This window comes from Callospermophilus lateralis, unplaced genomic scaffold (assembly GCF_048772815.1).
Source record: "Callospermophilus lateralis isolate mCalLat2 unplaced genomic scaffold, mCalLat2.hap1 Scaffold_44, whole genome shotgun sequence".
NCBI classification, from domain to species: domain Eukaryota; kingdom Metazoa; phylum Chordata; class Mammalia; order Rodentia; family Sciuridae; genus Callospermophilus; species Callospermophilus lateralis.
The window spans coordinates 1,392,307-1,406,943 of NW_027514389.1; positions in this window are offsets into that span (position 1 = coordinate 1,392,307).

A 14,637-nucleotide genomic window follows, 5' to 3' on the forward strand; every position below is an offset into this window, starting at 1 on the left:
GATGCTTTCAGTTGAACTTTAAATTTGGTTTATAGTTTCATTCATTTTAAGGATTCTGTTTGGTTTTTTTTTCAGACCCGCTATCTCCCTATTGAAGAATGTTTTGCTTCCTGTATTTGTTTATGTAGCTTTTTGTCGAAAAGATCTTTTGCTGCCTGTATTTGCTCTCTTATATCATCCTTTAATTCACAGAACATTTTAATTTTGTACATCCTGAACTCCTTCTCTGTAATGTAATCTGCTCTGCTGTCCATGGATTCTAATAATGTGGTATCTTGATGTGTTGGGGGCACTTTCTTCTCTTGTCTTTTCATATTGTTTGTGTGTCTTTCCTTCTGGCACTGTGGATCCAAGACGTTACTGTTTTTACCCTGTAGGCTTATAGTGTCCCTGTAGGGATCCAATACCTTTCCATTGAGGGTTAGGACAACATTAACAGATCCCAATAAAAACAATATACCACCTAAAAACAACAGTTGCTAATAGATGTTTACAGTTTGGTCACAATATACTGAAATAGTGAATTCAAAAATTATCTACACTATAATCAGTAGGTTTGTAAAAAGGCTTAAAGTTTCTGATGGTAGACCAAGAACTGGGAGTGAGGTGTAGGAAGATATGCTGAGGAGGTAGGAGGTGAGGATATACAGTTGTTATATTTTAGGAAGTGTGAAAGAGAAATCTAAAGAAGAAGATTAGTAGCAGGAGAATAGAGAGGAAGTAATTTTGGGTAGACAAGTAAGAGGGAAGAGAGTAGAAGTACATAAAACAAACACACACATATATATAAAGAAAAATAAAAATAAATGTTAAAATAGTAAAAATTGGAGAAAAAAGAAAAACAAAAATAAAAAAGAATTTGCAACATAACTGTAATATACTATGCAGTTGTCTCAGATCTCAGTATCCTAATTCATGCAAAGTAGTTGGTTTCACATATGTTGGGAATGTGAGGGTGGGAGAATAAAGAGGGAGAAGAAAGAAAAAATGTCTTGAAGGAAGAAACAAGGATTGTTTTGGTTGGAGATCAGTGTCTTTCCTGATTCTCTTCTCCTCCAATAGGTGGGGCAGTCTGTTGTTAGCTGGTATCTCTGCTCTCAGGATGGTGAAGGTAACCAGGGAGGGTGGGTTGTTCCTGGGTGAAGGGCACCTGGTAGTGGGGTGTGGCACCCACCAGTTCCTGAAGGGAGATTTCACCTCAGAGATCTTATTTTGAGCCTGTTCCTGTGATGAGAGCACCTGGTCTTATCTCCTTATCTCACCTGAGACCTCCCAGTTCTTGTCTCTGTTAGTCTCTAGACTGTATCCTAGTAAGGATACAGTTTCCTAATAAGGAACCGTTCTCTCTGGGGCTCTTGTGTGTGGTACATTGGGCACACTCCACAAATGCCCCACTGAGAGCTCTGTTTTTGTTGGGCAGTCACTGTGCCTGGTTAGCGGCTGCTGGAGAGAGAGGGGAGTTAGAAACTGGGTACCTGGCCAGCAGGAGTTCCAAGCTGGGAGTTGCCCCCACTAAAGATGTTGAGGAAGGTTACCCAAGATGAAAGCATTTGCTTTCAGGGTTGGGGTGTTAGGTAGGGTGTGGGGAGCCAGAAGATGGTATTGGAAAATGAGTTCTGAGACTGGGTCTGTGGCATGTGGCTGTGGCTATCTTCAGAATCGGTATGAAGTTCCCTGCTGTAGGCTGGCTACAGGGACTATCTCTGTTGCTGCAGAGTCCCAAGATGGAGGTAACCAGGGAAGTCCCATGTTGGTTGAGGGGGGTCAACACAGGAGTGGCTGCCGGAGATCCTGTGCCTGGGTGTCCTGCGTGGAAGCTGCATCCAGGATTTATGCTCCAGTGGGTAGCTGAAAGGTTTTGGTGGGTGCTAATGCTGATGGTACCACTTAGCACTCAGTCGTCTTGGATGAGTGAGTTGGGAGACCTACTCAGATGCTGAGGCATAGAGCCCTGGACAATACTTCCTGTGTGGAAGCAGGACTGTTGCTAGCAGAGACGCAGTATTCTCACCTCTTGAGTCCCAGGTCACAGAGCAACAAAGAATGCTGCCTGCCTCTGGCCCACCATCTTGGATCCCCCTCTTGTACTCTTTTTTTTTAATGTGAATTTTTTTTCATTTATATATAATAGCAGAATGCTTTGCAATTCTTATGACATATACAGAGCACTATTTTCATATCTCTTGTTGTATACATAGTATATTCACACCAATTCGTGTCTTCATATCTGTACTTTGGATAATAATGATCATCACATTCCATCATCATTAATTACCCCATGCCCCATCCCTTCCCCTCTAACCCCTCTCCCCTATCTAGAGTTCCTTTATTCTTCCCATACTCCTGCTCCCTATCCCACTATGAATCAGCCTCCTTATATCAAATAAAACATTCCACATTTGATTTGGGGGGTTTGGCTAACTTCACTTAGCATTATCTTCTCTAACTCCATCCATTTACCTGTAAATGCCATGATTTTATTCTCTTTTATGGCTCAGTAATATTCCATTATGTATATATACCACATTTTTTTTATCCATTCATCTATTTAAGGGTATCTAGGTTGGTTCCACATTTAGCTATTGTGAATTGTGCTGCTATAAACATTGATGTGGATGTGTCCCTGTAGTATGTTATTTTTAAGTTCTTTGGGTATAGACTGAGGAAAGGGACAGCTGGGTCAAATGGTGGTTCTATTCCCTGTTTCCCAAGAAATCTCCATACTGCTTTCCACATTGGTTGCACCAATTTGCAGTCCCACCAGTGGTGTATGAGTGTACCTTTTTCCCCACATCCTCGCCAACACTTATTGTTTGTATGCATAATAGCTGTCATTATGACTGGAGTGAGATAAAATCTTAGAGTGGTTTTGATTTGCATTTCTGTAATTGCTAGTGTTGATGAACATTTTTTCATGTATTTGTTGATTGATTGTACATTGCTGGGAGCCATTAGCCAAGTAGGTATGACAATTTCCTTGTCTAGCCCTAGTAGTGGGCGCATTAGGATTGATGTTATTTGTTAACGTCAAACCTAATTGATCTAGGACATCTCGTCCCCATAAATTTATAGGAAGATGATCCAATACATATGGCTGTATAGTTCCTTCACATCCTTCAGGATCCTTCCAATCTAATACCATTGCACTTCTATGGGGATTAGTCGCCACTCCTAGGCCTCGAAGCGTTTGAGTGGCTTGTTGTAATGGCCAATGTTTTGGCCATTCTTGACTAGATATGATGCTAAGGTCAGCACCTGTGTCCAGTAGCCCATTAAACTCGTGTCCTTGAATATTTAGTTTTAGCATTGGGTGAGAATCTAAATTTAAAGACAACATAGCCCAATCTGCACCTGTGGAGCCTAATCCCCTGGAACCTCTTTCTACACTACAACTAGGAAATTTATTATGTAGGCTGGGTATTATTAACAACTGTGCTATTCTAACTCCAGGTGAAATTATTGATATACCTCTTAGAGAACTAGCTATAATTTTTATTTCACCTACATAATCGGGATCAATTACCCCAGGACTTATCATAAGTTCTTTTAATGTATATGAACTACATCCCAATAATAAGCCTACTGTTCCTTGGGGAAGAGGTCCTTTTACTCCTGTGGGGATGATTTCAACTCCCATCTCTGGAGTTAGTACTGCTCTGGCAGAGGCGCAGATGTCCAACCCTGCGCTCCCTCGGGTTTGTCTGATGAGGGATTTAATGGACAATGTGTCCTGGGCACTACCCTGATGGTGTTGCTGGGTTCCTCCACTGCCCCGTATATTTGTGGTTGTGGGCCCCGGAGCATTGGGCCCCCCTGTCCGTTTTTTGGCAATGGAGCCTGATGCCTTTCTCCATGATATTGTGGGTAAATACCTGTTCCTTGTTCGTTTTTTTATAAGGAAGTACCCTCTATGGTTGTTTGAGAACGGCATTCATTAGCCCAATGTCTCCCTCTATGGCATTGTGGGAAAATACCCGGTATTCTATTTCTTTGATACCTAGTTTTGTTAAACCCTCCTCCTATGGGGCAACTCCTTTAAAAATGTCCTGTTTGTTCACAATCATAGCATGTTTTTGGCCTGGCATCTAAAGCCTGTTGTATTGTAGCTGCCAAGACTTGCCCTTGTTCATTAATATCTCTACATAATTTAATATATGTGTTTAAATCTTCATGTCTCCAACGTCTAATAACCTCTCTGCAGCAATGATTTGCTCGGTCATAAGCCAGTTGTTTTATTAATGGCATTGCTTGTTCCATATCCCCAAAAATTTTGGCAGCCGTTTGAATTAGCCTATCTACAAAGTCAGCGTAAGGTTCATTAGCTCTCTGTATTGCCTTAGATAGCTGACCTTGTAAATCTCCATGTCCTTGTAAAGTCTTCCATGCCCTAACTGCGTCTGCAGCAATTTGTGCATATATAGCAGGATCATATTCAATTTGTTGCCGCTGACCCTCATAAGGTCCTTTCCCTAGCAACATTTCTAGATTTCTTTGAGGGTAACCGGCTGCTGCATTTCGCCTAGCTGTCTCCGCACAAAATTCCTTATTGGCAACCTTCCATAACAAATATTGTACTCCATTTAGCACAGATTTACACATGCTAGCCCAATCTGCTGGCGTCATGTCCAAGTTAGTAATGGACTCGACCATGCTTAGTGTGAAGGGAGCTTGGGGACCATAGGTTGTTACAGCCTCCTTTAACTGTTTCACTGTTTTAAAATCTAAATCACGGTGAATTTGCTGCCTTCTACCTGTTCAAGTACAGGGTATGCTAATCTTTGAGGTCCTATCTCAGGATACCATTTATCAACTACGGGGTTTGAGGGCCACTCAGCTGTCTCTATCAGTGGGGCTGTTGGTTGAATTACACCCTCTTTTGATAAAACGGAGTTAGTAACAGCCTCCTATTGTGGCCTTTTCCCTAACAACCCCTTTTCCTTTAAATTTTCTTCCTCTGTCTGACTAGCTCGAGAGACTTTCTCTTTTGCTTGATCTAAAATGTCTTTCTCCATGGTCTGAACCTCTAACAGTTTACTTAACATCTTTTTGGTTTGTTTTTTACTAATTTCTAATCTACTATAAAGATAACGCAACCCAATAAGATAACACAAAACAAAACCGAAACTGAATGAAACAAAAACGGAAAAAAATAAGCATTGTATCAATTTTCTCTTCCTCAGGGCCGACAAACTTCAAACCTTTAGTCAGCCATTTTTTCCAGTTTGCCTGAGAAATTTCTCGTGATTTGTGCCCAGCCAGACTGCGGCAGTACATCCTCTTCTGATAAGTGTCTCTTCAGGTCCCTGGCCCATTTATTGATTGGGTTATTTTTTTTTTTTGGTCTTTAGGTTTTTGGGTTCTTTATATATCCTAGTTATTAGTGCTCTATCTGATGTGTGAGGGGTAAAGATTTTCTCCCAAGAATTAGGCTTTCTATTCACCTCACAGATTGTTTCTTTTACTAAGAAGAAGCTTTTTAGTTTGAGTCCATCCCATTTATTGATTCTTGATTTTAATTTTTGTGCCACACCCCTCTTTTACTCTTTCTACACTAGTCTCTGTGACTTTCAACTTATTTATCTATCTTTTTTAGCTTTTTCCATTATACACTGTTAATCTTTGTAAAACATTTTTACAATGTTTGGCAGTAGCAAGCACAGCATAAATGCTTACCATTGTTTCTGTTTAACTTTCAGTGCATTCAGTGTCATTTAAAAAAAAAAAACACTGAGATTGTAGCTCATTGGTATAGTACTTGTCTAGCATGTGTGAGACCCTGGGGTCAATCCAGAGTATTTTCCAAAAAAAGTATACTTTATACCTGTTAATATATTTTTCATTTTGCATCTTTTTGTTATAGTAAATTCATGAAAAATAAGATTTTTTTTCTTTAACTGAAAAATGTTTTTCTTTTTCTTTTCTTTCTTTTTTTTTTTAAAGGCTGAGTCTTTGGGCAGTGCAGGAAAATATCTAAAATACATAGTATTGAAATAAAGCAATAAGCAATGGTTGGTAAGGAAGAAATACAGAGATTTGAAAACTGACAGGTCTTGTTATGCTATAGACATGATTACAGTGTTGCTTCCAATAACTTGAAAGACAGAGTAGATGCCAGAGAGAAAGATGATATGTAGCTTTAAAGGGAAGTGATTAGAAAGAGCCAGAATGTTTAGTGTTCCTTCTTACTGGTTTTGCCAAATATGCAATACAAATATGCTTAATCAAAAATTGAAGAAGTTATAATCAGAAATTGGAAGAAAATGAACAGAATTTTTTTAATTCTCTTAGGGTAGAAGATCTGACTAGGTGCTAAGACTTGCTCAGTACCTTTCCCAAAGGAATTCTTTGATGATGACTTTTCAGCCAAATACAGGGATCCCCTCTGGTGCAAATATCAGACTCAGGGTGTTGTTTCCAAATGGCTTTTTATTTTGCAAAACCAGAAGACAGCCACTACTAAGAGGATGGAAAGAGGGATAACCCATGTAAAAGTTGCAGTAAATTATCACCATCTTAGGGAATTGTACTGTAAATGAAGTAACAAACTACGCCAAGACCTCTAATTATTTCATTTCCAAAGAAAACAGCAGTTCTCATGTGCACTCATTAGGGTTGTGACATTCAAAACCATGAAATGCCAGGTAATAGTGGCCAGTGGAGCTACTGAATAACAAAGGGGAGGGAGCCTGGGATTCTGATTGGGTATATGGCAGAATCCTTTGGCTTTAGAATTTAAGCCACTGCATTTTTAGATTGTCTTTACCTTAGGATTTATTATCAGAAGTACGCTGTTTTACAATTTGTTAAATCTGTGCATTTTCTTAGCATTTTGCTTACTGCAATGATTTATCACTGATCTCTTAGCTCCCTGTTTGTAGGAGACACCTATTGGAAGATTTAGCTTAAAGAACCTTGATCATTGACAGTTTCATGATTATTCTGTAATTATATGCTACTTGAAATATTTGCTTCTCACTGCATGAGTTTTGCAGTGTGCAGGTAATACATTCTCAAACTCCAGGAACTTAGTTGCACAATAGCAGATTTGAAAAAGTCACTGTTTTAACATATATATTATATTTAGACTATTGTGAATAAAAATGTCCAATTTCTATCTAGATTAACAGAGTATTTTACTGACTGATTTTTAATATAAGGAGCCACTTTCAATGTTCTATTATTATGTCATTGTAAGATAATGCAGATATTAACATTTGAGAACTAATATTTATAAGCATAAATACTTGTCGGTCTCGTTGGTTGTGTGGCTGAAACTACCACCCAGAACTTTAGCTGTACATTTATTCTTTGCTTTTGGAGCGTGGAGAGTTCTCTCGTTCTATACATTAAGATATTCCATCTCACACTTGTATATATCTGGGGTGTATAGGATGTCTTTTCCCATTTGTTCATTCTGCCTTCCTGTCCAGGAGGTGAGAGGCAAACATGAAATAAAGCCAAGTGCAATGGTGGACACCTATAATCCCAGTGGCTCAGTGGGAGGCTGAGGCAGGAAGATGTCAAATTCAAAGCCAGCGACAGCAATTTAGCAAGCAAGGCCCTAAGCAACTTAGTGAGGACCTGTCTCAAAATATTTTTTTTAAAGGGTTGGGGATGAGGCTGAGTTGTAAAATACCTCTGGGTTCAATCCTTGATAAAAAAAAAATAAAGAAGGAAGAAATAAAATTGAACAGAATAGAGAATAATTTCAGATACTTCAAATCTTTAAAGAGGGCTAAAGAAAGAAAGGCCAAAATTTTATATTTGTCAAAATAAGTGTACAGAATTTCAAGACTACAGGGAAGATGTGAGTTTAAAAGTAGGATCAATAAAAGAAAACCCACATTAGCTACAGTTTGGTCAAAATTTAATGCATCAAAGATAAAGACAAAATGCTAAAAAGTATCAGGAGATAAATTACTCTAAAGAAATGGGGAACAAAATAAGATCAGAAACAATAAATATAATAAGCTTTATAAGAGAATACCCATGAAGTGCTAAAGAAAAATAACGTTTAGCCTGAAGTTCTTTAGCCATAACTATTATTCAAAGATGAAGCTGAGGTAAATATGCCCTGAGACATACAAAAAAATCATATAACACTTAACAACCACAGATTTCATCTGGATAAATCACGAGAGTATGCACTTCTCTAAGAAAGAAAAAATCTCAAAAGAAATTGGCTCACGTAAGTATCAATAAATTACATTGACAAACATAACCTAATATGTATAGGTACATGCACACACACATATGTAAAATAATTTTGTGATGTTATCAATAGGAAAAATAGATGGCCCGAATGGATAGTTTTGAAGTAGCTAAAAAACCTCCTGTTGTAATTATTGCATTATTTGGAAAAATAAAGATGATGATTAGTTCATAATTATTAGAAAAAAATTTACTCTATTATTAAAATGTTCCATGTAAAAATAGAAAAAGAAAAATAATAAAAGGTAGTTATTTATCCTTTACCTACCAGATCCATCTCTGCCTAGCCTCACTTTGAGTATCTGTTATCCTGATATTTGTCTTGCAAACAATTTCACTTCTATCCTATACTAACCAGGCTGTAGGTATTCTTGCTTTTAAAGATTTGAATAGAAATCCTTGTGACAGTAGTCACAAGGCCTTGAGCTACAGCCTGAGTTATTAGATCTGACGCAAGTTGTGTTATGTTACAAGACAGGCAAGGGTGCCTATCTTTGGATTTTCAAGGCCCTTTAATATCCTATGACAGTTGTCATTGAAAACCCAAATTCTCTTCTTTCATTTTAAAACCTATCACTGAACAAGAATAGGGTTTTTGACTTTAAGACCTTAAGGTGTAATGCCTACTATTTGTCTCTCTGTGAACATACCAGGCAAGAAAGGAGAATCCATTTATTGAAAATGCTGTGTTTTTATCTGAAGTAGGATTTCTGCTATGCCTATCATTTAATGCACTTTGGTTTGCACTAATTCAACATGATGAAACTCCTTTGAGACTGTGACTGTGTCTGTAGGAGCGTTGAAAAATCAAATTAGGCCATAAAATTTGGCCCATTCAATTTATGTTAAAAGAGAAAAATGTGCAAAGCAAGACTTTCTGTTGCATGTTTTATTGTGTTGAGGCTTTGAAATTTTCAGAGGAGTCATAATTGGTGAAGTTCTCAAAGGTTGCCCCTTGGAAATGATTTAAAGAAATGTGGAATATGTAATTTAACTTTTATCAATTTAGATAAAGTACTAAAGAAAATAAGACAAAGAGAAATATGCATATACTCTGGTTTAGAAGCCTGTTGGTGATGGAGACCCCCGATGATCATCTTTTGGTTTATAAGTAGACAATGTATTGACTTAGATTGATCTGGAGAAATCAAGCCTCATGGTGTCTCCTGAGAAGATCAAAACTGTTATTTATTTTCATCATATGATAACAACAGTCTATATTTGATGTTTGATTATGCATTTTAGATGTTCTTTGTCCTTAAAATTCTTAAAGCTACACTGTCTAATACATATTAAAAATTTGGGAAATCAAGACCAAGCAAAGAAGGTGATTTCTTTGTGCAGACTTAACAAAAGTCTGAGAATGCTGTTCAAGATTCATCCATGATGCAAAATCAACCAGTCAGTAGGGGCATTGAGAGAAATAATAGGTATCCCAAAAGGAAAAACTTTAGCTATTAGCCCTCAAGTTACCCTTAGGGACTCTTGCTAACCTATACTGTCTATTTGCCAATGTTTTGAAGTATCATCTCCAGTGTGAATATTTATGTAATGAAATCATGTATTTATGAGATGCCTCACTTATGCATTTGATTGTTTATCTCCTTCATTTCTTCCAAGCTCTATCATAACATATTTATTATTTCATAAATGTGTGTAATTTTCTAGGAAATCAATAAATAGTTATTTTCTGGGAATAGAATATAAAATTTACTTTTTCACAGAACTAGTGAAATATTCAACCAGTAAAGAGCCACACAACAAATAAAGGTGAATTTTTTTTCTTTAATTCATGAGACCATTCATCCAAAGTATTGACCTAAGTTAATTGATACTGTCTCTACTATATTAAGTCAGACTGTTATGGCCATCAAAATTTCAGATTCTGCAGGAAAGAGGATTTCTACACCTTTTAATCCTTACCCTGCTCTTAGGTATGTAAAATCTCCCCTAAAAATATTGTTTAGGAAATATAGATAGTGAATTGAGACTGAGCTTTGATATTTTAACATTTGGATGTTTAGTTTATTTTTACTTCAAATGTTTCAGCTTAGTTATCAAAATATTCAAAACTAGGGCTGGAGTTGTGGCTCAGTGGTAGAGTGCTTGCCTAGCACATGTGAAGCCCTGGGTTTGATCCTTAGCACCACATAAAAATAAATAAAATAAAGGTATTGTGTTCAACTACAACTAAAAAATAAATATTAAAATATCACAAACTATACATTTTCTTGGTTTAATGTTTTGTTTATTCAAATAATTTGACACACTTTCATAGAATAATACATTATGGTATGATAAAAATAAAAAAGCAAATATTTTAAAAAATGAGAATTAAACCCAAAAAAATTAGGATGGAAAGATTCATAACACAATGTTTGGGGTCATAACACTTGTCAATGACCTCAAAATGCCCCATTAAATTCCCTATCATTCTAATTATAAAACTATAGACCTATATTATATCACAGTTTTTCTAGGTCTCATTGGATTTGCAGTATACCCATGGTCAATAATAATCCTGTTTAACTATAAAAAGAGATCAAGTATTAACTTGAATAAAGAAAATTAATTATCTGCTATCTCTGTATCTACTTATTCAAGTAAATGTCTCATAATAAAGCCATATTGCTTAAAATTCAAATATGATCATAATCTTCATTATATAATCTTCTTTAAAGATCTAGGTGAATGCACAAATTCAATAACTGGGAAACTAACTACAAAGTATGAACTGAGAAAGACAGATTAAATTCCCAAAAGAGTCATTTTTCCTTTGAGCATCTTTGTTTTAGTCAGCTGTATTTTGAATAATGGTGTCCCTTCCATAATTCATGTTGAAACTTAATCCCAGTGCAACAGTATTAAAAGGAGTAGCTTTAGGGTGATTTAAGTCAGGAGGACACAGCCCTCATGAAGGGCTTTGGGTTGAAGGGAGTACTCTCCTGCACTTTCCCCATGGTGCCCTGAGAGAACAGTGTCCCTCTCCTACAGAATATGGAGCAACAAGGTACCATCTCAGAAACAGAGTAGAGCTACTCTCACCAGATACCAGTTCCATTGGATAGATGATCCTAACCTTTCCAGCCTTCAGAACCATGAGAAAGAAGTTCATGTTGTTAGTCAGGTCCCCAGTCTGTAGTGTTTTTCATAGCAGCCCAAATGTACTAAGACATGATCAAACCCATAGCCATGATTATTTTTTTATGTAGCTGTATCATTGCCTTTCACATTTATGTTCCTTCATAATATCCTAGAATAGTCTAAAGAAAGAAGCAGGAAACGACGTTACCATATAGGCTCTGCTCTATTTGTAATATGGAATTCCAAATTAAAGACAAGTATACTAAGTAATTTTTAACTAAAAAGATAAATTTATATCTTAGGTTATGCATTAGTAAGAACATTCTTACAGACTCTATTCTTATATTTGTTAAAATATATAATTATGAACTAAATGGGTATAGACTTTACATTTTCTTATAGTTGTTACTATTTTACGAATATGGGTAATTATCATTACTCCTATACAATTTATTTAGTCAATGAAAACCAAATTAATAAGTTTCAACTTGAAAAAATTAAATATATTCTTTTATATTTTACATGTAATTAGAATATTGACAATTGGGGAAATTTACATGTGATTATAATTGACAAATGTATTTGTATCTGAAGAGTGATTTCCTTGTAATGCCCATGTCTTAATCCCTGGAACCTTTAAATATGTTAGGATGCGTGGCAAAGGACTAACATCAGCTGATAATAAGTAAGAAAAATACTCTGGATTATCCAAGGTAGATTCAGGGTAATTATAGGGTCCTGAAACATAGAAGTGGGTAGCAGAAGTTGTCACAAAAATTTTAAATGAGAAAGGCTCAGTCTTCCATTGGTGATCTTGAACTTGGAGAATGGGACCAAGAAGCAAAGAATACGGGAAGTCTAAAGAAATTGGAAGTGAAAGCAAGTATATTTTTGATTAAGGCTCAGAAGGGATTGCAGTGCTGCTCACACCTTGATGTCATGGCACAAAAGGCCTTGTTAGACTTCTATAGAAATGTAAGATAATACATTTGTGTTGTAAGTCACTAAATTGGTAGAAATTTGTTACATTAGCACTAGAAAATAAAACAGTATGCTCCACACAATATAGCATTATGCCTGTCTGCAATTTTTATAGTTGTATGCATCCTGATGTTGCCCATAAATATTGGTGCACATTCCCTGCTTGGACAGGATGACATATAGATAAACTGCATTAAACACTTTTTTTCACATCTAATTAACAACTTTTTAATCTCAACTTCCTGATCTTTAAAGATGGTTGAAAAACTAGATCTTTCAATTGGTCTCCAAATATTCTTATATTAAAATTAAATAAAAATATTTTATTGATTATTCTATCACTAGACGTTATGTATTCCATTTGAGTTTCAGAAACTCAGAACTTAGAAGTTTTCTTCTTTTTTTTTGTTCTGTTTTTTTTAAAAGGAAACACCCTATCTTAATTCCATGAAGCTACAATTTTAGTGTCTGAAATGTTTAAAAGGAAAACTTAGGTTTAGAATCATTAACTGATTGTGATTTATATTTACACAGCAGAAGTACTTTTCTCACACATGGGAAAAAAACCGACAAAATTAAATAAAATTTAAAACTCTTAATTCACTGAACAATTATCTTTCTAATATTGTGACTCTTTATCATAACTTTACTGCTATCTGGCTCTTTGGTATTAGAGGCTGTCCTGCCATGTGAGTGTGTGTGTGTGTGTGTGTGTGTGTGTGTGTGTGTGTGTGCCCACACACATTTAAATAAATCAAAATAATTTAACTCTTTCTAATGATTTCATGTATCTATAAAATAATTGAATGATTTGTTCTAAATGTGTCATTATATAGTAAAACTTCAGAAACCCTGAAGAGAATTTTTCTTATCTGCTTCTGCCATTATTAATCTTGAAATTTGCATGAAAAAGAAATTTATAATTGAAAAAAAAAATATCACCCTCTTGCATGATGATTGCCATAAGAAAATAATCAAGGGAAAACAAGTATGATAAAAACAGAACATTAAGGGGACAAAGAGGGTGGGGGATAATTATCCATTTATAGATAGATAAATAAAACAAGGAAAACAAATGAGCAGATGGAAAAAAGTCCAGCAAACAAGCTAACAAAAGCCTAAGTCCCAGAGATGTGCTCTGCCTCCATGGAGACAAATTATCATAACTTTCCTTAGATCTAAATGAAGGCACGATTTAATCTGTGAAGTTGTTTTCCTCTCAGACAACCTTAGGGGGGAAAATCCACTTTTAAAATCTATCCTGTGGAACAAAAGGAACTTTCTTAAGTGTTTTTCAACATTAAGCTTAGAAAAATTTACTCTTGACTTAAATGGATACGAATATAATTTTAGATTCAACCTTTAGAGAGAACAAAGTAAAAATCCATCATGTTGAAAATTGATCAGAATTCCTAAGCCCAATAATTCTAATCAGGAAAAAGCAAATTTCACATATAAAAAACCAAACAGCTTTTCAAATGCCAGTGATGTTGTTTTATAAATGACAATTTATTTGTACGACTAGGGATTCACATTCTGTTCAAGAGATAGTTTTATACCTTGACCCTACTCACAGAGGGATGTAGTGTCTGTTACCTAGTGTAGTAATCTATTTCTGTTCTTGGAGATATGAGTTATCAAGCTGTGCCACTTTTGCTTTTATGTTTAAATCACCCCACTTCCTTACTGCTGTGATTATCTTTGTCTTACCCTCAACACTTCTTGCCTGAATTACTATAGTAACCTCCTAAATAATCTTTCTTCCTCTACTCTATCCCTCTGAAATCCGGTTAGCACACTGATTTTAGCTTCCATTCAGAACACTGTGATATAAATCACATGCCACCCTGTATCAAGGAATTCCTTTCTGTATTTCCCATGCACTTTCCACACCAGTCTTCCTCCAATCACAGTTGTATTTCTACAGCATCATGCTACTTAGTTAAATTATGCCCTCAATAAATACTTGTTGAACATGTTCTCTTACTCCATTTCTTTGATATATTCTTCATTCTGGGGCATACACTGTTCCTTTAGTCTCATAATGTCTCTCTCATTCTTTAAATCTGAGCTGAAGTATTAATTTACCTAGTAAAGAGTCTTCCATCCTCATTCCTACTTTCATACCAAGAGCCTGTATGAATCCATGATGGCATTAAAATCTTCAAGGTATAACTGAAAGATTAGGGCTTTGGTTGTCCAGTTTCCAAAGTGTGTGACTGTCACAACATACTACAAACATTTTGTGACAACTACCAAGCCTACATTCCCTTGCCTTTTCTGAAAATTACTTGTCAAGTTGAGCCATTACAGCTGGTAATATGTAATATGGGGTCTTGTCCAAACTCCTATAGTTAATTG